This window comes from Molossus molossus, unplaced genomic scaffold (assembly GCF_014108415.1).
Source record: "Molossus molossus isolate mMolMol1 unplaced genomic scaffold, mMolMol1.p scaffold_m16_p_2, whole genome shotgun sequence".
NCBI classification, from domain to species: domain Eukaryota; kingdom Metazoa; phylum Chordata; class Mammalia; order Chiroptera; family Molossidae; genus Molossus; species Molossus molossus.
The window spans coordinates 58,969,551-58,997,131 of NW_023425355.1; the positions used below are offsets into that span (position 1 = coordinate 58,969,551).

At 36.5% G+C, this 27,581-nt stretch overlaps 1 pseudogene; it reads left to right on the forward strand.

The window, feature by feature from the left end:
• Positions 1 to 20,737: 20,737 nt before the first annotated feature.
• LOC118635628 lies at positions 20,738 to 22,526 on the forward strand (annotated as a pseudogene).
• Positions 22,527 to 27,581: the final 5,055 nt, after the last annotated feature.

Consider the following 27,581-nt stretch of genomic DNA (forward strand, 5'->3'; position numbering starts at 1 on the left):
CCTCTTCTCCCTCCTTCACCATTTCAGTGACTAAATACAAGACACCTAGCTCCAAGAGGTGGATTAACACACACATTCCCAGAAGACAGTCCTTCCTATAAACTAACTAAAGGGCTTTTATAAAGGAACTACCTACCACCTCTACTTTTAATATACTTTGAGCATAAAGACTTGTTTATCCTTGAATACATAGCGATATTAACTAAAATGCACATTATATAACAATAGTTAGACAATCTCAGTTTGTCTAGATACTCATGGGCACAGAACCCTTTTTTCTGTACTTCCTTCTTTCCCCCTCCCTCTGTGAACAGTCAGCATTCTCTCCAAGACATCTAGTTTAACAATTCATCCCCAGAATGCAACCATTCCTATGAATTAACAAAACAAAACAAAACAAAACAAAACAAAAAACACTTAGAGGGTGTTACTTTAACTCTTTTAACATATGTGTGCACTTTCAAACATCTGGAAAGACTAAATCTTTCAAATAAGAATTTAAGTTTGAATAAACTGCACCTTAAAGTGTCTTCTTAATAAGAAGGTGCATTCTGGCCTAGAACTCTTCCCCTTTTCATCTAGATCAACTCAGTGAACAAGTATAGTAAGCATCCATAATACTTAGAGGGGATTTTTACAATTTCACTTCCTCACGTTTTCAGAACAGTCTCTCCTAGGAATTTAACACAAACTGTATGCAATGTATTTTTTTACTAACTACTCCTCTGTTATACACTGGCAACCTCTGTAACATCTACAAAGGCTCGATGTTGTTAATTAGGACAGTTTTCCTTCATATACACCTATATACACAGCTCAGTAAGACAAAATGCACAGGCACACGGGAAGATAGTTACTCCCACATAACTAGAAACATACTGGTATAAAGCCCTTTGCACTTTCTTCTCCTTCCTCTCTGAACCAGCACAAATATAGTAACTTGTACTGTTCAGAGAGGTGGTCTGTTCATTTTGTTCATCCCATTTCCAAATCACAGTATTTGAAATGAATTTTAACAAAAAGATATCTACAAAATGTGTTATTTTACTACCTCTACTTTTAAAAAATTTTTTTTTTCCTCACCCGAGGATATTTTTCCATTTTTTGTACAGATAGAGTGGGAGGGAGAGAGAGGAAGGGAGAGAGAGAGAGAAACATCGATGTGAAAGGGACACATCGAGTGGCTGCCACCCACACAACCAACCAGGGCCGGGGACAAACTGCAACCGAAGTACGTGCCCTTAGCGGGAACCGAACCCGGGTCTCTCTGGACCACAGGCTGATGCTCTAACTGCTGAGCCAAACTGGCCAGGGCTACTACCTCTACTTTTAACATACTCTGTGCACTTCTAAACATCTAGAAAGTCTAGACTTTTCAAATAAGGACTTAAGTTTGTCCATTATATGCACAGTAGTGTTGAATAGACTACACACATTTAACACTGGTTATATCTGAATGTGTCTTCTACACTGGAACAGTCTAGTCTCAAATCCTTCATTTCTCTCAATTCTTTCTGTCCACCACCAACCCAGTGGGGTGAGTATAAGTAGGCACATGTGTTACATAGATGTCATTTCACAATTTCATTTCCAAAAGTCCTTTTCAGAAGACAGCCTTTTTATGAGTTTTAACATTAAGTGTACAAAATGTGTTAGTTTACTAACTTTACTTTTGTCATACACTGGCAACCTCTTTAATATCTAGAGACTAGATATTAAATTAGGACCCATTTGTCCAGTATATTCACAATATATACAGTAAGGTTCAGTGAAATGGATATAACATATAGGGCAAAGGAAAAGGTAACATTTTCTACACCCTAGCAAAATATCTTTTTTGCAATTTCTTCTCTCCCACCTCCCTCAACCCAGTGAAGAAGTACATAGAGTCACTGAAGAGGTGGTTTAACAATTCCAGTTCTAAAGACAGTATTTCCTATCAGGTTTTAAAAGTTATTTACAAGAAGTATTATTCTACTAATTCTATTTTTAAGTACATCAAGCACTTCTAAATGTCTATAAAGACTAGATATTTTATTTAAGAACTTGTCCACTAAGTGCACAGAACTGTTAAAATTGCACACACAGAACAATGGTTATAATCTGAGATATCTTCTAAAGGTGACCGTGTTGACCTGAACCATTCCTTCTCTCACTCCCTTCTCTCCACCACCAGTCCAGTGGACAAGTAAAGGCATGTTTAATACTTAGAGGTGGTTGAACAAATTCATATCCAAAAGTCACTTACACAAGACAAGCTTTCCTATGAATTTCAACGCAAAATGTATAAAGTGGGCTAATTTTACTAACTACTTTGTCATATACTGGCAATCTCTTTAACATCTAGAGACTAAATATTGCAATTTTAGGACTTATTTGTCCATTATATACACAGCAAAACAATATGCACATAATATACAAAAATGGTTTTATACGAAAATGTCCAAATATGACACACACTAGCATATTACCTTTTGCAATTCTTTCCCTCCCACCTCCTCCAAACCACTGAACAAGTATAGACTATAGTATACTGCTCACAGAGGTGGTTTAACAATTCCATTCCCAAAAGATAGTATAGTATTTCCTATGAATTTTAGTAAAGAGATATTTACAAAAGTGATATTTTACTACCTCTACATTTAACATACATTGGGCACTTCTAAATATCTAGACAGACTAGATGTTTCAAATAAGGACTTAATTTGTCCACTATATACACAAATTTTGAATAAACTACACACATGTAACAGTTATAATCTGAAAGTGTCTTCAAAATATGAACATTGTAGCCTAACACCACCCTTCCCCCTTCCTTCCCTTCTCCCCTCCCCCTCCACCAAACATGTAGGGTATAACACTCACATTTCTAGAAGACAATCTTTCCTAGAAATTTTAACACAATTGTACAAAATGCACTAGTTTACTAACTCTATTTTTGTCATACACTGGCAACTTCTTTAACATCTAGAAAGACTAGATGTTGTAAATCAGGACTAATTTGTCCATTATATACACTATATACACAGCTAAGGAAAACAAATGCATGAATATAAGGGACGAAGCACTAACAAAGAGCTCTTTGCACTTCCTTTTCCCTTGAACCTGTGCACAAATACAATGTGCACTGTTCAATGAGGTGGTTTGGTCATTTCCAAAATAAAAATATTTGATATGAATTTTAACAAGATATGTACTAAAATGTCTTTTTTACTACCTCCACTTTTATCAGGCACTTCAGAACATGTAGAAAGATAGATATTTCAAAAAAGTACTTAGCATTGTCAACTATTATATAGTAGTGAGGAATAAAATGCACACATAAAACAATGGTTATCATATGAAAATGTCTTCTAAATATGACCAGTCTGGCAAAGAACCTTCTTTTCTTCCTCCTCAGGGTATTCTACTCCATGTCCTCTAACTCAGGGAAGAAATGTGGATGCGAGTAGCTCTCGATGTCACATGTCGTTTCTGGAGGTAGTCTAATAATTCCATTTCAAAAAGTCATTTCCAGAAGACATTTATTTTGATATTTTTTTACATGGGCATTTGCAAGATGTGTGATTTTCTAACTCTACTTTATCATACGTTGGCAACCTCTTTACATCTAGAAGGCCTAGATGTAGCCAAGTTCTCTTTTTAAAATTTAGGGGGAAAGTTGAGAGCAGCTTTTTCATATTTTATACACAGGCCTCTATAAATGGCCAGTAAACCTTCCCAAAAGGTGGCGGCACTTCTTATTAGCCAAATGTATGTTATTCTGCCATTTCTCTCTTCCAAAATCACGGTCTATAGTAGAAAGAAGACCAACCGCCTGAGGGCCCGTAACCGGTCCACCGTCGTGAACGGGGGCTCTGCTCAACTTTGGGCGGTGAGGCCTTTGTCCATCGTTGTCAAGACGAGGCTGGTCTCTCCCAGTTGGGAGAGGAGTGACCCCAGGTGCCCCATTGGCTCCAAGGCCCAAGCGGGGGTGAGCTGGTGTCCACGCAGAGCCACCTTCGGGCCTCCCAGGCCGAGCACCTCCCTCCGAGGCCTCCCAGGGCCCGCCATTCTCTAGGCCCGCCACGCAGCGCGGCCGCAGGGCTGGTCTGGGTGGCTCAGCACTTGGTGGGGGCTTTGCTTAGGCCCCGAAGGAATGGGCCTGGAGACAAGGCAGTCCGGGGCACAATCTCCAGAAGGTGGCTCCGCCTCCGGAAGGCCACCGCCATCTGGGGGCAGAGGTGAGTGTTGGGATTGGGGGAAAGTCTAGCTGCTGCTGCAAAGCCTGGGCGCGGCCAGCGGGTGACAACAGGGAGAACTCTGGGCCTCAGCAGGACAAATCCTGCTGCCTGTCCCCGGGCCCCCAACTCACCCCGCCAGCCGAGGCTGGTGAGCCTGGAGGGGCCCAGAGGAGCCTGGAGGACAAGGCCATGCACTGCTTCTCACCACACTCTCTGTGGGAACTCTGAACACTATTATTTTTTAATTAAAATATTTCAATCACAGTTTACATTCAATATTATTTTCTATTAGTTTCAGGTGTAGAGCATAGTAATTAGACCATCACATACTTTACACAGTATTCCCCTTGATATTTTCAGTACCCACTTGGCACCATGCATACTTATTACAATATTATTGACTATATTTTCACCCGGTACCCAATGCCCCCTTGCTCTTGCTACCATTAGTCTGTTCTTTGTATCTAAGAGTCTATTTTTTTATTCATTTATACCATTCTTTTTAAAAATTTTTTATTTATTAATTTGTTTTTGTTACCATTTTTTTTAGATTCCACATATATGTGAAATCATATGGTGTTTGTCTTTCTCTGACTGACTTATTTCAATTAGCATAATACCCTCTACATCCATCCAAGTTGTCTCAAATGGTAAGGTTTCATTACTTTCTTTGGCTGAGTAATATTCCATCGTATGTATGTAGCACCACTTTTTAATTATTTATTGATTTTAGAGAAAGAGGAAAGGGGAGGGAGAGAGAGCTGGAAATATCAATGAGAGAGAATATCGATTGGCCGCCTCCTGCACGTCTTCCCCTGGGGACTGAGCCCACAACCTGGGCATGTGCCCTGACTAGCAATCAAACCGGCAACCTCTTGGTACATGGGTCGACACTCAACTAGTGAGCCACACTGGATGGGCTGCAGCATCACTTTTTTATCCATTGGGCTGTTGATGGACACTTGGGTTGCTCCTTAGCTTGGATATTATAAGTAATGCTGTGGTTAATATAAGGGTGCTTATATACTTTTGAATTAGAGTTTTGGGTTTCTTCAATATAAACCCAGTAGTAGAATCACTGGTTCATAAGGCAGTTTCATTTTTAATTTTTAAAAATCCACCATACTGTTTTCCACAGTGGCTACACCAATCTGCATTCCCACCAACAGTGCATGAGGGTTTCCTTTTCTCCACATCTCAACAACACTTGTTCTTTTGTTTTTGATTTATTGAGGATAGCCATTCTGACAAGTGTGAAGTGATATCCCATTCTGGCTTAAATTTACATTTCTCTGATGATTAATGATGTTGATAATCATTTTATATGTCTATTGCCATCTATACCTTTTGGAGAAGTGTAATTTTAGGTCCTTTGCCCATTTTTTCATTGAATTGTTCATTTTTTGGTGTTGGGTTGTATAAATTCTTTATAAATTTTGGATTTGAATCCTTTATGAGATATATCATTGGAAAACGTATTCTTCCATTCAATGGGTAGTCGTCTCATTTTGTTTATGATTTCTTTTTCTGTGCAAATCTTTCCAGTTTGATGTAGTCCCATTTGTTTATTTTTTCATTTGTTTCCCTTGCCTGAGGTTGCATATCAGAAAAAAAGTATTACTAACATAAATATCCAAGATTTTACTATGTTTTCTTCTAGAATTTTTATCCTATGGAGTCTTAAATTAAAATATTTAATGTATTTTAACTTTATTTTTGTATATGGTGTAAGAAGGTATTCTAGTTTCATTTTCTTTGCATATAATCTTTTAAATTTTTCCAACACTATTTATTGAATATACTGTCTTTACCCCACTGTCTGTTCTTTCCTCCTTTGTCAAATATTAATTGACATATAAATGTGGGTTTATTCCTGGGATCCCTATTCTGTTACATTTATTTATATGGCTATTTTTTTGCCAGTACAATGTTCTTTTAATTTTTATCTCCTTGTACAATACATTGATATCAGGTAATGCGATTCATCCCACTTTGTTCTTCTTTCTCAAGATTGCTGTTGTTATTTAGGTTATTTTGTGGTTTGATATAAATATTTGAATTATTTATTCTAGATTTGTGAAATATGTCTTTTGTATTTTGATAAGAATTGGGTTGAACATATTGATTGCTTTGGATAGTATGAACATTTTAACAATGCTAATTCTTCCTATCTCAGAGCAGGGATTTATGCTTTCATATATTTATATCTTCTTCAGTTTATTTTTCCAGTGTCACAATTTTCTTAATACAGAACTTTTGCCTCCTTGGTTAAATTTTTTCCTAGGTAATTCATTTATTTTTGGTGCAAGTGTAAATTGAATTGTTATTTTGGTTTCTTTTGCTGATAGTTTATCACTCATGTATAAAAATGCAGACATGGGGAGATTCCAAAATGGTGGCAGAGTGCATGGAAGCTACACAGACCATCTCCCAGGACTAAACTGAAATTACAACTAAAATAAAGACAAACTGTCAGGAAGAGTCAACAAAAAATGTCTGGAGAAAACCCATATAACCAGGGACAAGAAAGAAAGACACTGAATCAAGCCTGGTAGGTCTGCAGAGGTATGAGAGGGTAAGCTGGGAGCCCACAGACAGCAGCAATTTTAACTGTGAGTAGCTCCCTGAGGGTTAAAATTCCAAGCTGGCTCCACAGCACAGAGGGCTGGGGCAGAGCACTAAATTAGCTACAGCACCCACCTTGGGTTCTGGCAGAGGGAGGGCAGACTGCACTGTGAGGGGACACTCATGATTTGAGGAGTGCTAAGAGTTTACGCTGAGTAACAGCCAAACAGGAGAGTGGCTGTCTGGTTCAAGGAGCCACATTCCAGAGCTGAGGAAAGAAGCAGCAGCCCCTCCCTAGGAGATTTAACTTCACCCACCTGGGCCACAGAAATGCAAATTGAGGCTCATTAAAAAACAACATCTGCCCTACCCTTTGGAAATCTTCTTACTGTGAACACTTCAGGGAGTTCTTCATTCAGCCGAGGGCAACAACCCAAAGCTCATCACATAACTGAGACTAATAGTCTCCAGGCAAAAAGATAGAGGATAACTAAACCTTTCCTGGGCTTGCAAATCTACCCAGGAAAGTAAGACTTGACAGTGGTGTTTAACGTGGGTCCTCCTACACTCGTCCAAGCCCAGTAGACAGAGCCACAAACAGCAGAACACCAACAACCACAGGAAAAACTTGGCAGAGTCCAAAACCCACTGAGATAGCCAAAATGGGGAAACATATAAACAAATCCCAAATGAAAGAAGAAGAGAACTCTACTGAAGGGTGAGATAAATGGAATGCAGTTAAGAAAGTTATCAGAGGTAGAGTTCAAAGTGATGATAATGAAGAAGCTCAACAGCATGAGTAAAGATATAGAAACACTGAAAACCAACCAAGTGGAAATAAAGAATGACATAGAAGAAATAAATAACACATTGGAAGGAATAACCAGCAAAGTAGAGGAAGCTGAGGACTGGATCGCTGATTTAAAAGACAGGGTAAAAAAAAATCAAACAATCAGCAAACGAAAAGTTAAAAACAATTAAAAAACAGGAAGACAGCTTAAGAGAACAGTTCAACAACTAAAAACATAACAACTTTTGCATCATAGAAGTTCCAGATGAAGAAAAGGATCAAAGGTTAGAGAATACATTTCAGGAAATAGTGACAGAAAACTTCTCAAACTCAGTGAAGGAAGAAGGCATTTAAGTTGAAGAAGCACAGAGAGCCCCAAGTAAGTAATAAGAACCCAAACAGGCCCACACTAGGACACATAGTAATTAAAATGGCAAAAATTAAAGAAAAAGGGAGAAAAATAGGCAAAAAAAAAAAAAAAGAAAGCATTTCCCTTAAGAATGGGAAAAAGACAGAGATGCCCACTTTCACCACTCTTACTTAACATAGTACCGGAAGTCAGCCACAGCAATTAGACAAAAAGAAAAAAATAAAAGGAATTCAGATTGGAAAGGAGAAAGTGAAACTCATTATTTGCAGATGACATGATATTGTACATAGAAAACCCTAACGACTCCATAAAACTTTACTAGATTTAATAAATGAATTTGGCAATGTAGTAGGATACAAAATTAACAACAAGAAATTGACTGCATTCTTCTACACCAATAATGAATTTACAGCAAGAAAAATTAAAAAAAAAAATCTCATTTACCATAAAAATTAAGATACCTAAGAATAAACTTGACCAAAGATGCAAAGGACTTATTTGCAAAAAACTACAGGACATTGAAAAAAGAAATAAAGAAAGACATAAAGAAGTGGAAGCACATACCTTGTTCATGGATGTAAGAAATAGCATTATTAAAAAGTCCATACTATCCAAAGAAATCTGTAGATTCAACATAATCTTCATCAAAATACTAACAACATATTTCACAGAACTAAAACAAATACTTTAAAAGTTTATATGGATCCATAAAAGACCTTGAATAGCCACAGCAATCTTGAAAAAGAAGAATAAAGTAGGAGGGATCACAATTCCAGATATCAGATTATACTACAAATCCATTATAATCAAAACAGCCTGATACTGGCACAAGACAGGCATATTGATCAATGGAACAGAACAGAGAACCTGGAAATTGACCCAAGGCATTATGCTCAATTAATATTTGACAAAGGTGGCAAGAGCATACAACAGAGTAAAGACAGCCACTTTAATAAATGGCATTGGGTAAATTAGACAGCTACATGCAAAAAAAAAAAAAAAAAAAAAGAAAGAAAGAAACTAGACCATCAACTTACACCATACACAAGAATAAACTCAAAATGGACAAAAGACTTAAATGTGACTCGTAAATCCATGAAAATCCTAAAAGAATAGGTAGGCAACAAAATTTCAGACATGCCCAGCAGAAATTTCTCTAGACCGCAGGCCTCACTGATAAATCATTTAAGGCAAAAAAAAAAAAAAAAAAAAACAGGAAAAAAATAAACATATGAAATTACATGAAACTAAAAGCTTCTGCATAGAAAAAGAAACAACCATCAAAATGGAGAGGAAACCCACTACACTATAAGGGAGAGCATAATTGCCAATGATACATCAAAGATTAATTTCCAAAATATACAGAGTGTTCATACAATTCAAAAAAAGGAAAACGAAGAACCCAATTGAAAAAAATGGGCAGAGGACCTAAATAGACACCTCTGCAAAAATAACATACAAATGGGCTAGAGACATGTGAAGAGATGCTCAACCTCACTAATCATCAGAGAGATGCAAATTAAAACAACCATGATGTATCACCTTACACCTTCCAGAATAGCTGCCATCAACAAATCATCAAACAACAAGTGCTCACAAGGGTGTGGAGAAAAGGGGACTCTAGTACACTGCTGGTGGAAATGCAGACTGGTGCAGCCACTATGGAAAACAATATGGTGTTTCCTCAAAAAACTAAAAATTAAATAGCCATTTTACCCAGTGATCCCACTTTTACGAATATATCCTAAGAAGCCTGAAACACCATCAGAAAGAGTATATGTACTTCTATATTCATAGAAGCACTATTTACAATCTCTAAGATCTGGAAACAGCCCAGGTGTCCATCATAGATGAGTGGATAAAAAAGATGTGGTACAATGGAATACTATGCAGCTGTAAGAAAGAAAAACCTCTTATCCTTTGAAACGACATAGAGGGATCTCAAGAGTATTATGCCAGGCAACATAAGCCAATCAGAAAAAGACAAATACCATATGATCTCACTTATTTGTGGAATATAATGAACAAGGTGGGCTGGTGAACAAAATAGACCCAGATACATAGAAAGGAGTGTGATTCAGACTGACAACCCTCAGAGGAGGGTGGTGGGGGATGGATAAAATGAACCAAAGAACTTATATGCATGTATGCATAACCAATGGACATAGACAACAATGCCCGGGATGTGGAGAGGGAGGGATGGGGAGGAGGTTGTCTATGAGAAAAATTGAGAAACATCTGTGACAAAAATAAATTAATAAAAATGCAGCAAATTTTTGGATGTTTATTTTATATTCCTCTACTGCATTTATTTATTAGATCTACAATTGTTTTGGTGAAATTCTTAGGGTTCTCTATATACAATATAATGCATTCTGAAAATAATGTTTTCCTTCTTTCTTTCCAATTTAGATGTTTTTTTATATTTCTTCTTGTCTGATTGTTGTGGCTAGGGTTCCCAGGACTATGTTGAATAAGAGTGGTGAATGTGGACATCCCTAACTTTTCTTGATTTTAAGGGAAATGATTTTAGCTTTTGCTAATTGAATATGATGTTGGCTATGGGTCATATTATATTGCTTATATTATGGCTTATATTATATTATATTATATTGAGGTTTGCTCCCTCTGTTTCCATATTGCTGAGAGATTTTATCATAAATTGATACGAGATTTTATCAAATACTTTATCTGAATCTATTGGTACAATCAATCATATGATTTTAATCCTACATTATATTTACGTTGTGTATCAGATTTATTGATTTGGAAACATTGTACCAACCTTGCATGCTCAGTATGATCCTTTTAAAGTATTAATAAATCTTGTTTTCTAATATTTGGTTGAGGATTCTTATATCTATGTTCATCAGGGATATTGGCCTATAATTTTTTTTTTTTCTCTGTAGTGTCCTTACCTGGTTTTAGAATTAGAATAATGGAATAATGCTGGCCTTGTAAAATGAGCTTTGGAGTCTTTCCTGCTCTTGACTTTTTTGGAATAGTCTGAGAAGTATAGGTGTTATTTTTCTTTTAATGTTTGGTAAAATTCACCTGTAAAATCATCTGATATAGACTTTTGTTAGTTGGAATATTTTGATTACTGTTTTAATGTAATTAGTTGTAATTGTTCTGATCATGTTTTCTGTTTTCTTAATTTAGATTTTTTTTAAAAATTATCTTTATAGGTATTTATCTATTTTTTTCCAGATTTTCCCATTTGTCAGCACATATTTGTTCTTAATAGTTTCTTATAATGCATTGCATTTCTGTGGTGTCAATTGTTACTTCTATTTCATTTCTGATATTATTTATTTTGGTCTTTTTATTCTTTGATGGATCTATTTCTGTTATTTCTGCTCTGATCTTTTTTTTTTTTTCTCTTCTATTCAGTTTAGTGTTTTTTGTTGTTCATTTTCTAGTTTATTAAAATATAAGGTTAGATTGTGTACTTGAGATTTTTCTTGTTTCTGATGTAGGTCTGGTAATGTTATAAATTTTTCTCTTAGGGCTGCTTTTGTTGTTTTCCGTTGATTTTTTTTGTGTGTGTGTGTTCTCATTTTCATTTGTTTCAATATAATGTTTGATTTCTTTCTTAATCTTATTGTTACCTCAATCACTGTTTAGTAACATGTTATTTAGCCTCTATGTGTTTGTGTGTTTTTCAGTTATTTTTATGTGATTGATTTCTAATTTTATACCACTATGGTCAGAGAAGATGCTCGATATGATTTCAATCTTCTTACATGTATTCAGATTTGTTTTGTGTCCTAACATATAATCTATGGTAGAAAATGTTCCATGTACACTTGTAAAGAATGTATATTCTGCTGCTTTGGGGTGAAATTTTCTGCACATATTAGTTAAATACATCTGATTTAGTTTGTCATTTAAGGTGACGGTTCCCTTGTTGATTTTCTGTCTGGAAGATCTATTCATTTATGTCAATGGGGTGATTAAGTTCTTTACTATGGATGTATTACTTTATGTCCCTCCTTTTATGTCTATCAAAAGTTGCTTTATATATTTATGTATTTATGCTGGGTGCATAAATGTTTATAACCATTATATCCTTTCATTTAATTAATGTGCTCTTTTTCTCTTATTATAGCATCTGTTTTATTGTCTATTTTATCTGTTATAATTATGACTACCACAGCTTTTTTTAAATATTTTCATTTGCATAAAATACCTTTTGATTTATTTCCTTTCAATCTATGTGTTTCTTTCCTTCTGAGGCAAGTCTCTTGTAGACAGCGTATATATGGGTCTTGTTTTCATATCCATTCAGCTTCCCTCTTTTATTTAATTGAAACGTTTAATCCATTCACATTTAAAGTTATCATTGACTGCCATTTTACTCTTTATATATATGGCCTTCTATTTTTTCCCTTCTCCTTCTTAAAGAAAACCCTTTAACATTGCTTCTAATACTGATTTTGTTGGTTATAAACTCCTTTAGCTTTGTCTTATCTGGGAAACAATTTCTTCTTCAATTTTAAATGATAGCTTAGTTGTGTAAACTAATCTTGGTTTTTAGTCCTTTTTTTTCATCACTTTGAATATTTCATGCTAATCCCTTCTGGCATGAAATGTTTCTATTGAGAAATGAGTTGACAGTTTTATGGGCACTCCCTTGTAGGTAAATAACTGACTTTCTCTTGCTGCTTTTAAGATTCTCTCATTTTCTTTAAACTTTGCCATTTTACTTATGTTGTGACTTGGTGTGGACCTCTTTGGGTTCATCTGTTTGGAACTCTCTTCACTTCTTTGACTTGTGTTTCTTCTTCCTTCAGCAGGTTAGGGGAATATTTTAGTCCTTATTTCCTTAAATTGGTTATTTTTCTTGCTTTCTGCCTTCTCCTTCTGGTACCCCTCTGATGTAGATATTGTTATGCTTCATTTTTTTTCTGAAAGGTATCCTAAACTATGCTTATTTAAACTATTTTTCTGCTCTAATTTATTTTTTTATGCTACCTTTTCTTCTAAATAATTGATTTAATCTCGTTCATCAGACCTACCGTTTATTCCTTCTAGTGTTGTAGTCTGTTTCTGACTCTTTTTTTGTTTGGTTTGGTTTTTTATCCTCTTTTTTATGCTATTGAAGTTCTCATTAAGTTCCATGTGCATACTTATAATTTTTTTTTTTTAACTTTATACATGGTAGGTTGCTTGCTTCCATTTCATTTATGTTTTTTTTTTTTGGAAATGTCTTCTTCTTCTTTTTTTTTACCTTTTGGAAATGTTTCTTTTTCTTTCCATGTTAGCTGCCTCTTTGTGTTTGTTTCTGTATGTTATGTAGACCTTCTATGTCTGCCAGTTTTAGTAGGGTGGACATATGTACTAGATGTCCTCTGGGACCCAGTAGTGTAGTCTTATTGATCACCTGATCTGGGTACTCCAAGACTGTCCCTTGTGTGGATTATGTGGATCCTCCTTTTGTAATTGAGTTTTGATTGCCATTAGCCCATTTGTGCCTGAGTGTCAATCTTTAGGTTGGCTCATTGTGAGGTTTGGTCTTGATTGCAGTGTATGAGCTGCTTTGCAGGTGCTGGCCATGAAATGGCATTTGCCTCAGCATGGTCAGGTGACTTCCAAAATCTGCCTTTGGATGTGCTACTTATGAAACTAATTGTATACTGCTCAGATGTTATTCTGAAGCTTCACTGACTTTGTTGGTCCTGGAATTGTTTGGGAAGTACTTGGATGCAGATCAATTTAAGGCACTGCCTGTGACTGGTCCAAAGCAACCTATTTAGAGTTATAAAGTGATGCGCAATTTGTGGCAGTCTACTGGGGCTTCGTTGTGCTTGGGAAGGACAAAGCTGTTCACCAAGGCTGGCTTCTACCAGCACTAAACCTGGGAATAGTTCAGTAAAATGTCCAACCCACCCTGAGATTCATCTCTACCTGCTTCCACCTGCCTCCATCTGCCAGATGCCTGTTTAGATAAGTCATTGAAAGAGCCTCTGGTGGTAGGTATTTAATTACATTATATAGTTTCTCAGTGAGTCATCAGGTAGGGTTGAGTGGTGTTCAATAGCTTGATACAGGTTTAAAATTGGTGCCAGTGATGGCTCTGAGATCACTCAGCAAAATTCCCTGAGGACACCAAAACTATATGCAACTTGCTGGTTGCCGGCAGATCTTTATGGTTGGGCAGGGTCTTCAGGTAGTCATGTGGGTGAGGCCAGTGGAGTTTATTAGGTCCAAACATACCAAGCTTTGGCAGTGTAAGTGGGGGCTCTGAACTGGTAATGTATACAAGAAAAAATGGCCCCCATTTTAGAGCCACAAAACTTAATATGTTCCAGATTGTTCCCATACCTCCTAGAGAGCCTAAGCTAACCAGAGCAAGGCTGATAGAAGTCAAGAGGGTGGGGCTAGTGGATCTACTGTGATGGGGACTTGCTGACAAAGCTTGTGGGAAGGTGAGGGTAATGAACCCACCCCAAGACATAGAATTCAGTCTCTTACTGTCCCTGATTCTGCCTGCTATAGCCCAGGCCCAGGTATCTGACTCCTCACCAAGGTGTGAGCTCCAAAGTATGGGGCAACAGGAAGTCCAGAGGGTGGGATTATTGCTTTCCCCCTGGCTGATGATGCAGGAAGGGGAGAGCTTCACCCAAGAAAGATGGCATCTAAGGTGTGGGAGAGGGATTCAGCACAGGGATCCTGGCTGCTGTATTGTTAGCTCTTCCCTTATAACCACGAACCCCAATCTCTCTTCATGTGGCTATATTCCTTTTTTCCCTCCTTCTGTTGGAACCCAGGGTGATTCGCTATGAGTGAGATTTTATACATTGATCCCCTAAGAGAGTGTCTGTGTCTCTAGAAGACTGCCTTCTCTCCATGGAAGACAGAATCCCTATTGATTTTCACAGTCATATGTTATGTGGGTGCCTTTTCCTGGCTCTGGTGCTCTGGGCTGTTAAAACTGGCATTGGTTTGAGATCCTGCACTGTTCAAGAGAAACCTTTGTTGCTAAGATATTCCCCTAGATTCTCAGCCATTGTTTGTGAAAACGGGGCTAGCCCTTTTTCTGTCTCTACTTCTTACCAGTCTTTATGTGGCTTCTGTAAATCCTTGGTCGTAAATTTTTTCTTTAGTTAGTCTTCAGTCGGTTATTCAGTATGAGTGTTCTGTATTTTAGTTGCAATTCCAGTTTAATCCTGGTAGAAAGTGAGTGTAACTGTCACCTACTCTGCCACCATCTTGGATCTCCTTGAACATTGTTGATCAAAGTCAATTTTATGTTATACAGCAGAGTTAACAAAACCCACCTAGGTACCCTCTAGGGATAGTATAACTAAATTATCATTTAGGATATTTAGCACATAAGATATTTAACAAAGTTTCTGTAATATATGTTTCAAATGTATATTTGTGGCTGCTACAAAACAGTCAGCTTTATTCATTTATAATTTAGCATCTGACGTAAATGGCAGTTCTTAAATAAAGTGTCCCTTTACTCTTCCACATAGAATTAAGCACTTTTTTCTGTTCCCATTGAACTTGAACATTACTCTATCAAGAGCACTCAAATTGGCTCACACTTAAGAACTGTTTAGATTTACAAAGGCTTCATAAAATATTTCAACAATCCTCATAAGAGTCATGTGAATCAGTACAGATGAGGAAAACTAACACATCATTTGTAAACATGATGGAACTGGATTTTAATCCAATATTTTAATAAAAATTATGGGCCTTTCAGACAAAATATTACATATTGTAATTATACAATGAGATAAACAGAATTTTGGCCACTATGATCTCTATCCCCTGTTCTTAGTCCCCTGAGTATGTTAGTTATTGGAAAAAGGAAATTAGCAGATATAATTGATATTGTTGGGGATTCCAAAATGGCAGTGGAGTGAAGGGAAGCTACACAGATCATTTCTCAGGAACCAAACTTAAATTACAACTAAAATGAAGACAAATTGTTTGGGAAAAAGCAACAGAAAAGCAGCTGGAGAGGACCCATATAAGCATGGACAAAAAAAAGAGCACACTAAATTGAGCCTGGTAGGTATGCAGAGGTGCGAAAGGGTGGGTTGGGAGCCCATGGACAACAGCTGTTTTAACTGTGAACAGCTTCCTCAGGGTGAAAATACCAAGCCAGCTCCAAAGCACAGAGGGCCAAGACAGAGCACTAAATAAGCTACAGCCAATCACCTTGGAATCTGGCTGAGGGAGGGCAGACTGGTTTGTGACTATGTGGGGGACACTTGGGATTTGGAGGACACTCAGAGTTTTGGCTGATGAACAGCCAAACAAGATGGTGGCAATCTTACTTCTTTCCAGAGCTCTGAGGAGAAATAGAAGCCCCTCCCTCTGAAATTTAACCCCACACAGATGAGCCAAAAAATGCAAATTGAAGCTCATTAACAATCAGCATATGCCCCAACCTCTAAAAATCCTCTTACTGAACACCTGAGGGAGTTTTTTATTTAGCTGAGGGATACAAACCAAGGATCATCAGGTAAGTGAGACTAATAGCTTCCACGCAAAAAGCTACAAAATAACTAAACTTATCCTGGACTTACAAATCTACCCAGGAAAATAAGACTTGACAATGGTGTTTAACATGGGTCCTCACACACTAATCTAAAACCAGTAAAGGAAGCCACAAATAGCAGAACACCAACACCAACAGGAAAAATTTGGCAGGCTCCAAAACCCACTGAGATAGCCAAAATGGGAAAACAAAGACACAAATCCCAAATGAAAGAACAAGAGAACTCTACTGAAGATGAGATAAATAAAATGCAGTTAAGCAAATTATCAGAGGTAGAGTTCAGAGCCATGATCTTGAGACAGCTCAACAGCATAAGAAAGGACGTCAACAACATAAGTAAAGATATAGAAACATTGAAAATCAACCAATTGGAAATACAAAACCACCAAGAAGAAATTATGAATGACATAACAGAAATAAAGAACACATTGGAAGAAATAACCAGCAGAGTAGAAGAAGCTGAGGACCAGATCAGTGAATTAGAAGACAGGGTAGGAAAAAATCAATCAGAAAAACAAAACTTAAAAACAATTAAAAAACAGGAAGACAGCTTAAGAGAACCCTGGGACAAATGGAAACGTAACAACATTTGCATCATAGGAGTTCCAGAATAAGAAGAAAAGGAGCAAGGATTAAAGAATATATTTGAAGAAATAGTGACAGAGAACTCCCCTAACTTGGAGAAGGAAGAAGAAATTAAAGTTAAAGAATCACAGAGAGCCCCAAATAAGAAAAACCCAAATAGACCCACACAAAGGCACATAGTAATTAAAATGCCAAAAATTAAAGAAAAAGAGAGAATCCTAGAGGCTGCAAGAAAAAAGCAACAGCTTACCTACAGAGGAATCCTTGTAAGGCTCTAGGCTGACTTTTCAACAGAAACACTACAGGCCAGGAGGAAATGAAATGAAGTAATTAAGGTCATGAAGAACAAGGACCTGAATCTAAGACTACTCTATCCATCAAGGTTATCATTCAAAACAGAAGGTAAAATAGAGCTTCCCAGACTAAAAAACATGGCTAAGGGAATATATGACCACCAAACCAGCAATGCGAGAAATGTTAAAAAGACCGCTGTAATTAGTAGAAATAGAAAAAAAATTAATCACACTAAAAAAACATGGCAATAAATGAGAACATATCAATAATCACCTTACATGTAAATGGACTGAATGCCCTGACACAGAAGAGCTGATTGGATAAGAAAAAATGACTCAAATATATGTTGTTTACAAGAGACCCACCTCACAACAAGACTCACATAGGCTGAAAGTGAAGGGATGGAAAAAAAAATCTTCCAAGAAAACGGAAAGGAAAAAGAAGCTGTCATAGCAATACTCATATTTGATTAAATAGATTTTAAAATAAAGGCCATAACTAGAGACAAAGAAGGCAAATGCATAATATTTAAAAAAAATAATCCAACAGGAAGATATAACCTTGGTAAACATATATGCACCCAATATAGACAGACCAAAATATATTAAAAATATACTTGAGGACTTCAAAGGAGAAGTCGACAGCAATGCAATCATACTAGGGGATTTCAACAACATGCTAACATCACTAGATAGAACATCTAGACATGAAAAATTAAAGAAAACAGAGACTCTAAATGAAGCACTATATCAAATAAATTTAATAGATATCTACAGAAAATTACACCCCAAAACTGCAGAATTCACATTCTTCTCAAATGCACATGGGACATTCTCAAAGACAGACCACATGTTAGACACAAACTAAATCTCTACAAGTTTAAGAAGATTGAAATCCTATAAAGCATCTTCTCAGATCACAATAGCACAAAAATAAAAATCAGTTGCAACATGAACATGCAAAGACATTTGAACATATGAAGGCTGAATAGCACGTTATGAAACAATGAATGGGTTACCAAGGAGATCAAGGAAGAAATGAAAAACTTCCTGAAAACGAATGAAAATAAACACACAACAACACAAAATTTATGGGATGCAGTGAAAGCAGATCTGAGAGGGAAGTTTATAGCACTACAGGCCTACCTCAGAAAACAAGAAACATTAGACTAACTTCACCACATAAAGAACTAGAAAGCAAAGAAAAAGAAAACCCCAAAGAAAGTAAAAGAAAGGAAATAGTAAAGATCAGACCAGAAATAGACAACATAGAGACAAAAAAAAAAAAAAAATTCAAAGAATCAATGAAACCAAGAACCGGCTGTTTGAAAAAATAAACAAGATTGATGGACTTTTAGCTAGACTAACCAAGAAATAAAGAGAGAAAAACTAAATACACAAGATCAGAAATGAAAGAGGAGAAGTAACAATTGACATGACAGAAATACAAGGATTGTTAACAAATACTACAAATAATTATATGGCAACAAATTGGACAATCTAAGCAAAATGAACAAATTTCTAGAAACACACAGCCTCTCAAAACTGAACCAGTAAGAGATAAAAAAAAAACTTGAACAGACCAATAACAACTAAGGAAATTAAAGATGTAATCAAGACTCTCCCAGCAACAAAAGCCCAGGCCCTGGAAGGCTTCATGAGGCTTTACTGAACATTCAAAGAAGAATACCCATTCTCCTCAAACTATTTAAAAAAATTCAAGAAGAAAGACTTTCAAACTTATTTTATGAGGCCAGCATAACTCTAATTTCAAAATCAGATAAAGATACTACAAAGAAACAAAAGTACAGGCCAATATCCCTGATGAACATAGATGCCAAAATCCTGAACAAAATACTAGCAAATTGGATCCAGCAATACATTAAAAAAAGCATTCACTATGACCAAGTGGGATTCATCCCAGGGATGCAAAACTGGTACAATATTTGCCAGTCAATAAACGTGATACACCACATAAACAAAATGAAAGATAAAAACCATGTAATCATATCAATAGTTGCTGAAAAGCATTTGACAAAATCCAGCACCCATTTTCAATAAAAACGCTCAGCATGTGAAAATAGAGGGATCATATCTCGACCTAATAAAAGCCATGTATGAAAATCCTACAGCCAACATCATACTTACTGGGCAAAAACACTTCCTTTAAAAACTGAAACAAGACAGAGATGCCCACTTTCGTCACTCTTATTTAACATAGTACTGGAAGTCTTAGCCATAGCAATCAGACATGAAGAAAAAGTAAAAGGAATCCAAATCAGAAAGGAGGAAGTGAAACTGTCATTATTTGCAGTTCACTTGGTATTGTACATAGAAAACCCTAAAAAGTCCATCAAAAATCTACTAGACTGAATAAACGAATTTGGCAAAGTAGCAGGATACAAAATTAACATCAAAAAATTGAAAGCATTTTTTTTTTTATCCTCACCCAAGGATATTTTTTTCCAATTTTTGTTCAGATAGAGAGGGAAGAAGAGTGAGGAAGAAAGAGAGAGAGAGAGAGAGACATCAATGTGAAGGGAACACATCAAGTGGCTGCCTCCCTCACGACCCAACTAGGGCTGGGGACAACTGCAACCTAGGTACGTGCCCTTAGCGGGAACCAAACCCGGTCTCTCTGGACCGCAGGTCAAAGCTCTAACTGCTGAGCCAAATTGGCCAAGGCCAAAGGCATTCTTATACACTAGCAGTTCTCAACTTGGGGGTCACCACCCTTTTGGGGGTTGAATGACACTTTTACTGGGGTCACCTAAAACTATCAGAAAACACATATTTTTGATGGTCTTACAAACCGAGACATCACTCCTCTATCAGTCTCCAGGCAGTTCCTCCCATATGCAGATACTCCCACATACAGATATGCCCACATACAAGTACCAAGCATGATGACATTATTGCGCCAACCCCATCACATACACCCCATACAAATACAAGTGTATGTGACAGGGTTGGCACCATAATATACTTAGGCGGACCAGTCACACATGTGTAGAGAATAGCTACTATGTTGAAAGCAGCAGTATTGGAGGTAAAACTAAATTTTACGAACTATAATTACTGGATAAATGTAAAATCATGTACTGTAAAATCATCAACTATTGATAAAAAATATATATATATCTGTACCATGGGAACTTAATCTGGATGCTGATCAGTCTTTTTATATTCAGGTGTAGTTAATGTGAGTACTTCCCCCTTGTGATAGTAACAGGTATTAAAAAAAAACAAAAACAAAACAAAACAAAAAACAACACAGAGAGACTGGTAAATCATAAGAAACTTTAATGAACTGTATTGACCAAACTATGCCTGTATCATCTTTTGTATTATTAAAGCTATTGTTCTATATTATTTTCATTAGCAAACCATCCCATGACAATGGATCGTGTAGAGAAGAAAGTTAAGAAAATATAGTGAGATTTTTTTACAGTATGGTTTTACCTCAACTGTTACAGCAGAAATTGAGAAACCACAATGTGTTATTTGATGTGAAGTTCTATTAGCTGAAATTATGAAGCTGAACAAACTAAAATGCCATTTTGATAGAAAACATCCGAGCTTTGCCAGCAAGGATACCAAGTATTTTAGAAGCAAACTGATAGACTCAAGAAAGCCAGACTTGACACTGGTGGCAAGTTCCACAAACAAAACATAGCAATTGTTGAAGCTTCATATTTGGTGGCACTCAGAATTGCCAAAGCTATGAAACCCCACACCATTGCTGAGGATTTAATGTTGCCAGTGGCCAAAGACATTGTTCAAGTTATGATCAAACAAAAATTTGTTACAAAATTAAGCATAATTTTTCTTATCTAATGACATTGTCTGAAAAAGAATAGATGACATGTCTGCTTATGTTCTTGATCAGGTAATCCAGGAAATTAAATGTGCTCCACTTTCAATAATTAAGATCCAGCTTGATAAATCTACATATATTACAAACTGTTCACAGTTACTGGTTTACATGAGGTATATTAATGATGGCAAATTTAAAGATGAGCTTCTTTTTTGCAATCCTCCTGAAACAACAACTACTGCATGTGATGTAGTTGACACAGTTGGTTTATTTCTGAAAAAGCATAAGATCTCTTGGGAAAGGTTTGTGGTGTTTGCACAGATGGTGCTCCAGCTATGCTAGAATGTTGATCTGGGTTTCCATGTTTGGTACTAAAGGAGTCACAAAATTTGTCAGAACTCACTGTATGATTCACCAGCAAATGTTAGCAATGTAGATGCTGCCACAAAAGTTACAAGATTAATGAAAAGCGTCATAAGTTGTCAATTTTGTAAAGGTGAGCACATTAAACAGTTGACTGTTTTCACAACTGTGCAATGAGTTGGATGTGCTGAACAATGCTCAGCTATTTCACACTGAAGTGAGATGGTTGTCAACAGGAAAAGATTTAAAATGCGTTTTGAATTTTGTGATGAACTCAAAACGTGTTTTAATCAGAAGGCAAGACCGTAGTTTGAAGCACTTTTCAGCAATAAAAGTGAACTGCAGAAAATAGCTCACTTGGTTGACATCTTTGCCATCTTGAATGAGTTAAATTTATCACTGCAAGGACTAAATGCAACATGTCTTGATTTGTTTGAAAAGAGTCAATCATTCCAAATGAAACTTCAGCTTTGGCAAAAAAAAAAAAAAAAAAAAGGATAAAATTAAATTTACATGTTGCCTACCTTATCTGCTTTCTTTGAGGAACCTGACATTGAACGAGGCAAAAGGATTATGATGATAATTTCTGTGAAAGAACACTTGCACATGCTTGCAGAAAAAAATTTATAATACTTTCCAAATTTACCTGACACCCCATTTGCACTTGCCAGAAGCCCATTCACAAAGTTGAAGATGTTCCTGAGACAACACAAGAGGAGTTCATTAAACTTATTACAGTGATGCAATGAGAACTGATTTCTCTACAATGACAGTTACAAATTCTGGATCAAGTGTTTGCAGTCATATGCTGTTCTGTCTGAGACTCTGTTGTGCCTCTTCTTCCATTTCCAACAACATATCTTTATGAAAAAGACTTTTTTCAGCTTGTTGGTTATCAAGTCTAAATAGAGAAGTAGACTTGTTGTGGAAGATGATCTTTGTTGTGCTCTTGAAAAGCCTGCCCTAAGAATTTCTGATCTGGTGAGAAAGAAGCAATCTCAACCTTGCACTGATGTTGGCTTTTTATGCATACTGTCACAAAATGTAGCAATATGGTTTACTGTTGTTATATTAAGACTGTTACTGCCCTGGCCAGTTTTGCTCAGTGGTTAGAGCATTGACCTGTGGTGCAGAGAGACGCGGGTTCAGTTCACTCTAAGGGCACGCACCTCGATTGCAGTTGGTCCCTGACTCTGTTTGGGTCATGCGATGGCAACCACGTGATGTGTCTCTTTCATGTCACTGTTTCTCTCTCTCTCCCTTCCACACTATGTGAACAAAAAATGGAAAAATGTCCTTGAGTGAGGATAAAAAATAATACTACCAATAAAAAACATTGTTACATTGTTACCCATGCTACACCATGCTTCAAGACAAAATTTTATTTATTTGTAATTAGAAATAAATATTTCACAATATATAATTGCATATTGTTTTTGAGATTAATCACTATGCTTTAATTCTGTTCAATCTGTAACAATAAAAATACATCCTGCATATCAGATATTTACACTATGATTCATAGCAGAAGAAAATTACAGTTATGAAGGAGCAAAGAAAATAATTTTATGGTTGAGGGTCACTACAACGTGAGGAACTGTATTAAATAATTGTGTAATTAGGAAGGTTGAGAACCACTGTTACACACTAATAATGAACTCACAGAAACAGAAACTGAAAAAAATCCCATTACCATTATGGCAAAAATATTAAGATACATAGAAATAAACTTAACCAAAGAAATAAAGGACCTATTCGCTGAAAACTACAGGTCATTGAAAAACAAAATAGAGGAAGATATAAAAAAAGTGGAAGCACATACCTTGTTCATGGATTGGAAGAATTGACATCATTAAAATATCCATACTATCCAAAGCAATCTATAGATTCAATGCAATCCCCATCAAAATACCAACGGCATACTTCACAGAGCTAGAACAAATACTTCAAAAGTTCATATGGAACAAAAAAAAAGACCTCGAATAGCCATATCAATCTTGAAAAAGAAGAACAAAGTTGGAGGGATCACATTACCAGATTTCAGGTTATACTACAAAGCCACTGTAATCAAAACAGCCTGTTACTGGCACAAGAAGAGGCATATAGACCAGTGGAACAAAATAGAGAACCCAGAAATGGATCCAAGGCAATATGCTCAATTAATATTTGACAAAGGTGGCAAGAGCATACAATGGAGTAAAGACAGCCTCTTTAATAAATGGTGCTGGGAGAGTTGGACAGCTACATGCAAATATATGAAACTAGACCATCAACTTATACCCTACACAAGAATAAACTCAAAAATGGATAAAATATTTAAATGTGACACATGAATCAATAAAAATCTTGGAAGAAAATGCAGGCAACAAAATTTTAACATCATACGTAGCAGAATTTTCACTGATACATTACCTAAGGCAAGAATAACAAAGAAAAAAATGAACACATGGGACTCATCAAACTAAAAACATCTGCATAGCAAAAGATACAATCATCAAAATGGAAAGGCAACCCACTGTATGGGAGAGCATAATTGCCAATAACACTTCAGATAAAAGATTAATTTCCAAAATATATAGAGTGCTCATACAACTGAACAAATGGACGACAAAGAACCCAATTAAAAAATGGACAGAGATCTTTCCAAAAACAACATACAAATGGCCAAAAGACATGAATAAATGCTCAACATAACTAATCATCAGAGAGATGCAAATTAAAACAACAATGAAGTATCACCTCAATCATATCAGAATGTCTGCCATCAACAAATCATCAAACAACAAGTGCAGACTAGGGTGTGGAGAAAAGGGGACTCCAGTACACAGCTGGTGGGAATGCAGACTGGTGCAGCCACTATAAATAACAGTATGGTGTTTCTTCAAAAATTAAAAATTAAATTACCATTATACCCAGTGATCTCATGTCTAGGAATATATTCTAAGAAGCCTGAAACACAATCAGAAAGAATATATGTACCCCTATTTTTATAGAAGTACTATGTACAATTGCTAAGATCTGGAAAAAGCCCAAGTGTCTATCACTAGATGAGAGGATAGAAAAGCAGTGGTACTTATGCTCTCCCATACCGTGGGTAGCCTTTCCATTTTGATGATTGTATCTTTCGCTGTGCAGAAGCTTTTGAGTTTGATGTAGTCCCATGTGTTTATTTTCTCCTTTGTTTCTATTGCCTTAGGTAATGTGTCATTAAAAATTCTGCTGTGTATGATGTCTGAAATTTTGTTGCCTACAGTATCTTCAAGAATTTTTATGGATTCATGAGTTACATTTAAGTCTTTTATCCATTTTGGGTTTATTCTCATGTAGGTTGTAAGTTGATGGTCTAGTTTCATTTTTCTGCAAGTAGCTGTCCAATTTTCCCAGCACCATTTATTAAAGAGGCTGTCCTTACTCCATTGTATGCTCTTGCCACCTTTGTCAAATATTACTTGAGCATATTGCCTTGGGTCCATTTCTGGGTTCTCCGTTCTGTTCCACTGGTCTATATGCCTGTTCTTGTGCCAGTACCAGGTTGTTTTGATTACAGTAGGTTTGTAGTATATCCTGAAATCTGGTATTGTGATCCCTCCAACTTTGTTCTTCCTTTTCAAGATTACTGTGGCTATTTGAGGCCTTTTTTTGGTTCCATATGAACTTTTGAAGTACTTGTTCTAATTCTGTGAAGTATGCCGTCGGTATTTTGATGGGGATTGCGTTGAATCTATAGATTGCTTTGGGTAATATGGACATTTTAATGATGTTAATTCTCCCAATCCATGAACAGGGTATGTGCTTCCACTTTTTTATATCTTCCTCTATTTCTTTTTTCAATGACCTGTAATGCTATATCAGATAAGGGGTTAATTTACAATATATATAGAGTGCTCATACAACTCCACAAAAGGAAGACAAAGAATCCAATTAAAAAATGGGCAGAGGAACTAAATAGACACCTCTCCAAACGGGACATACAAATGGCTAAGAAACATATGAAGAAATGCTCATCATCACTAATAATCAGAGAGATGCAAATTAAAACAACAATAAGGTATCACCTCACACCTGTCAGAATGGCCACCATCAACAAATCATCAAACAAGTGTTGGCGAGGGTGTGGAGAAAAGGGGAGTCTAGTGCACTGCTGCTGGGAATGCAGACTGGTGCAGCCACTATGGAAAACAATATGGTGTTACCTCAAAAAATTAAAAATTGAACTTCCATTTGATCCACTGATTCCACTTCTAGGAATATACCCTACAAATCCTAAAACACCAATCAGAAAGAATATATGTAACCCCATGTTTGTAGCAGCACTATTTACAATCGCTAAGATCTGGAAACAGCCCAAGTGTCCATCAGTGGACGAATGGATAAAAAAGCTGTGGTACATATACACAATGGAGTATTACACAGGTGTAAGAAAGAAAGATCTCTTATCCTTTGAGACTACATGGAGGGACCTGGAAAGTATCATCCTAAGTGAAACAAGCCAAACAGAGAAAGACAAGTTTAATATGATCTCACTTATTTGTAGAATATAATGAACATAACAGTCTGAGGAATGGGGTAGTCCCAGAGATGCAGAAGTGGGGTACAGACTGAAAATCCCCTAAAGAGGGGGGAGGTGCGGGAGAGATAAAAAAACAGAACTTATATGCATGTATGCATGAAAAGCGGACATGGACAACAAACTGGGGAAAAGGCAGGGAGGGAGGAGGAGGGGAGAATCAGTGGGGGAAAAAGGAGAAACATCTGTAACAAAAATTAATTAATAAAAAAAAATCATCTCTGAACCCCCCCCCAAAAAAAAGCAGTGTTACATCTATACAATGGAATACTATGCAGTTGTAAGAAATAAAGAGCTCTTATCTTCTGAAACAACATGGAAGGACCTTGAGAATGTTATGTTAAGCAAAATGAGCCAATCAGAGAAAGTGAAATAACACATAATCTCACTTATTTGTGAAATATATTGAACAAGGTAGGCTGATAAACAAAATAGACTCAGAGACATAGAAAGGAATATGCTAGAGTGACAAACATTCAGGGTAAGGAGGTGGTGAGGTTGGAGGGGGTGAACCAAAGAACTTATATGCATGCATACATAACCAAAGGACATAGACAATGATCTAGGGAGTGGAGGGAGGCAGGATGGGGAGGATGATTTCTGGGGCAGGGAGAAACATCTGTAACAAAAATAAATTAATAAAAATTGAAAAAAAATATATATAGCTAATCACCTAACCTTAAAATATGAGGATTATCCAAATTAACTTTGAGGGCCCTGTATAATCATATTAGCTTTTAAAAACAGAAAAAAAGGGCAGAAAGTTTTCAGACATGAGAAAGACTCAATGTATAACAGCTTTTTCCAGATAGAAATGGTTGCATGAGGAGAAATCCAAGCAGTTTCTCAAACAGAGGGCAGACTCTAGACGACAGCTAACAAGGAAATAATCACCTCATTTCAATAGTCTCCAGGAAATGAATTCTTCCAATAACCTGAATAACTTGAAATATTTTTCTCAGAGCTTTCAGATAAAAGCCAGTCTAGTCTATTGTCTTGACTTTGACCTTGTGAGACCCTACACCAGTTGTTCTCAACCTTCCTAATGCGACACTTTAATACAGTTCCTCATGTTGTGACCTCCAACCATAAAATTATTTTTGTTACTATTTCATAACTGTAATTTTGCAACTGTTATGTCTTAGGCAATCCCTGTGTAAGGGATGTTTGACCTCCAAAGGGGTCACGACGCACAAGTTGAGAACCGCTGCCCTACACAGACAACCAACTAAACCACATTGTGCCTGGACTTCTGAATCCTAGAAACTATGAGAAAATAAATGGATATTGTTTAAAGCTGCTAATAATAGTTTACATGGCTGGAAAGATAACTAATATAACCATTTACTTATGTACTGTATAAAATTATGGGTTACCAAAGAGCTGCTACTGATTTTTTAACCACTCCTTCCCCAACCAAACCACAGCATATGGCCTATATTAGTAGTAGTCAATACATTAGCGGCCTCATTTATTGAGCATTTTTG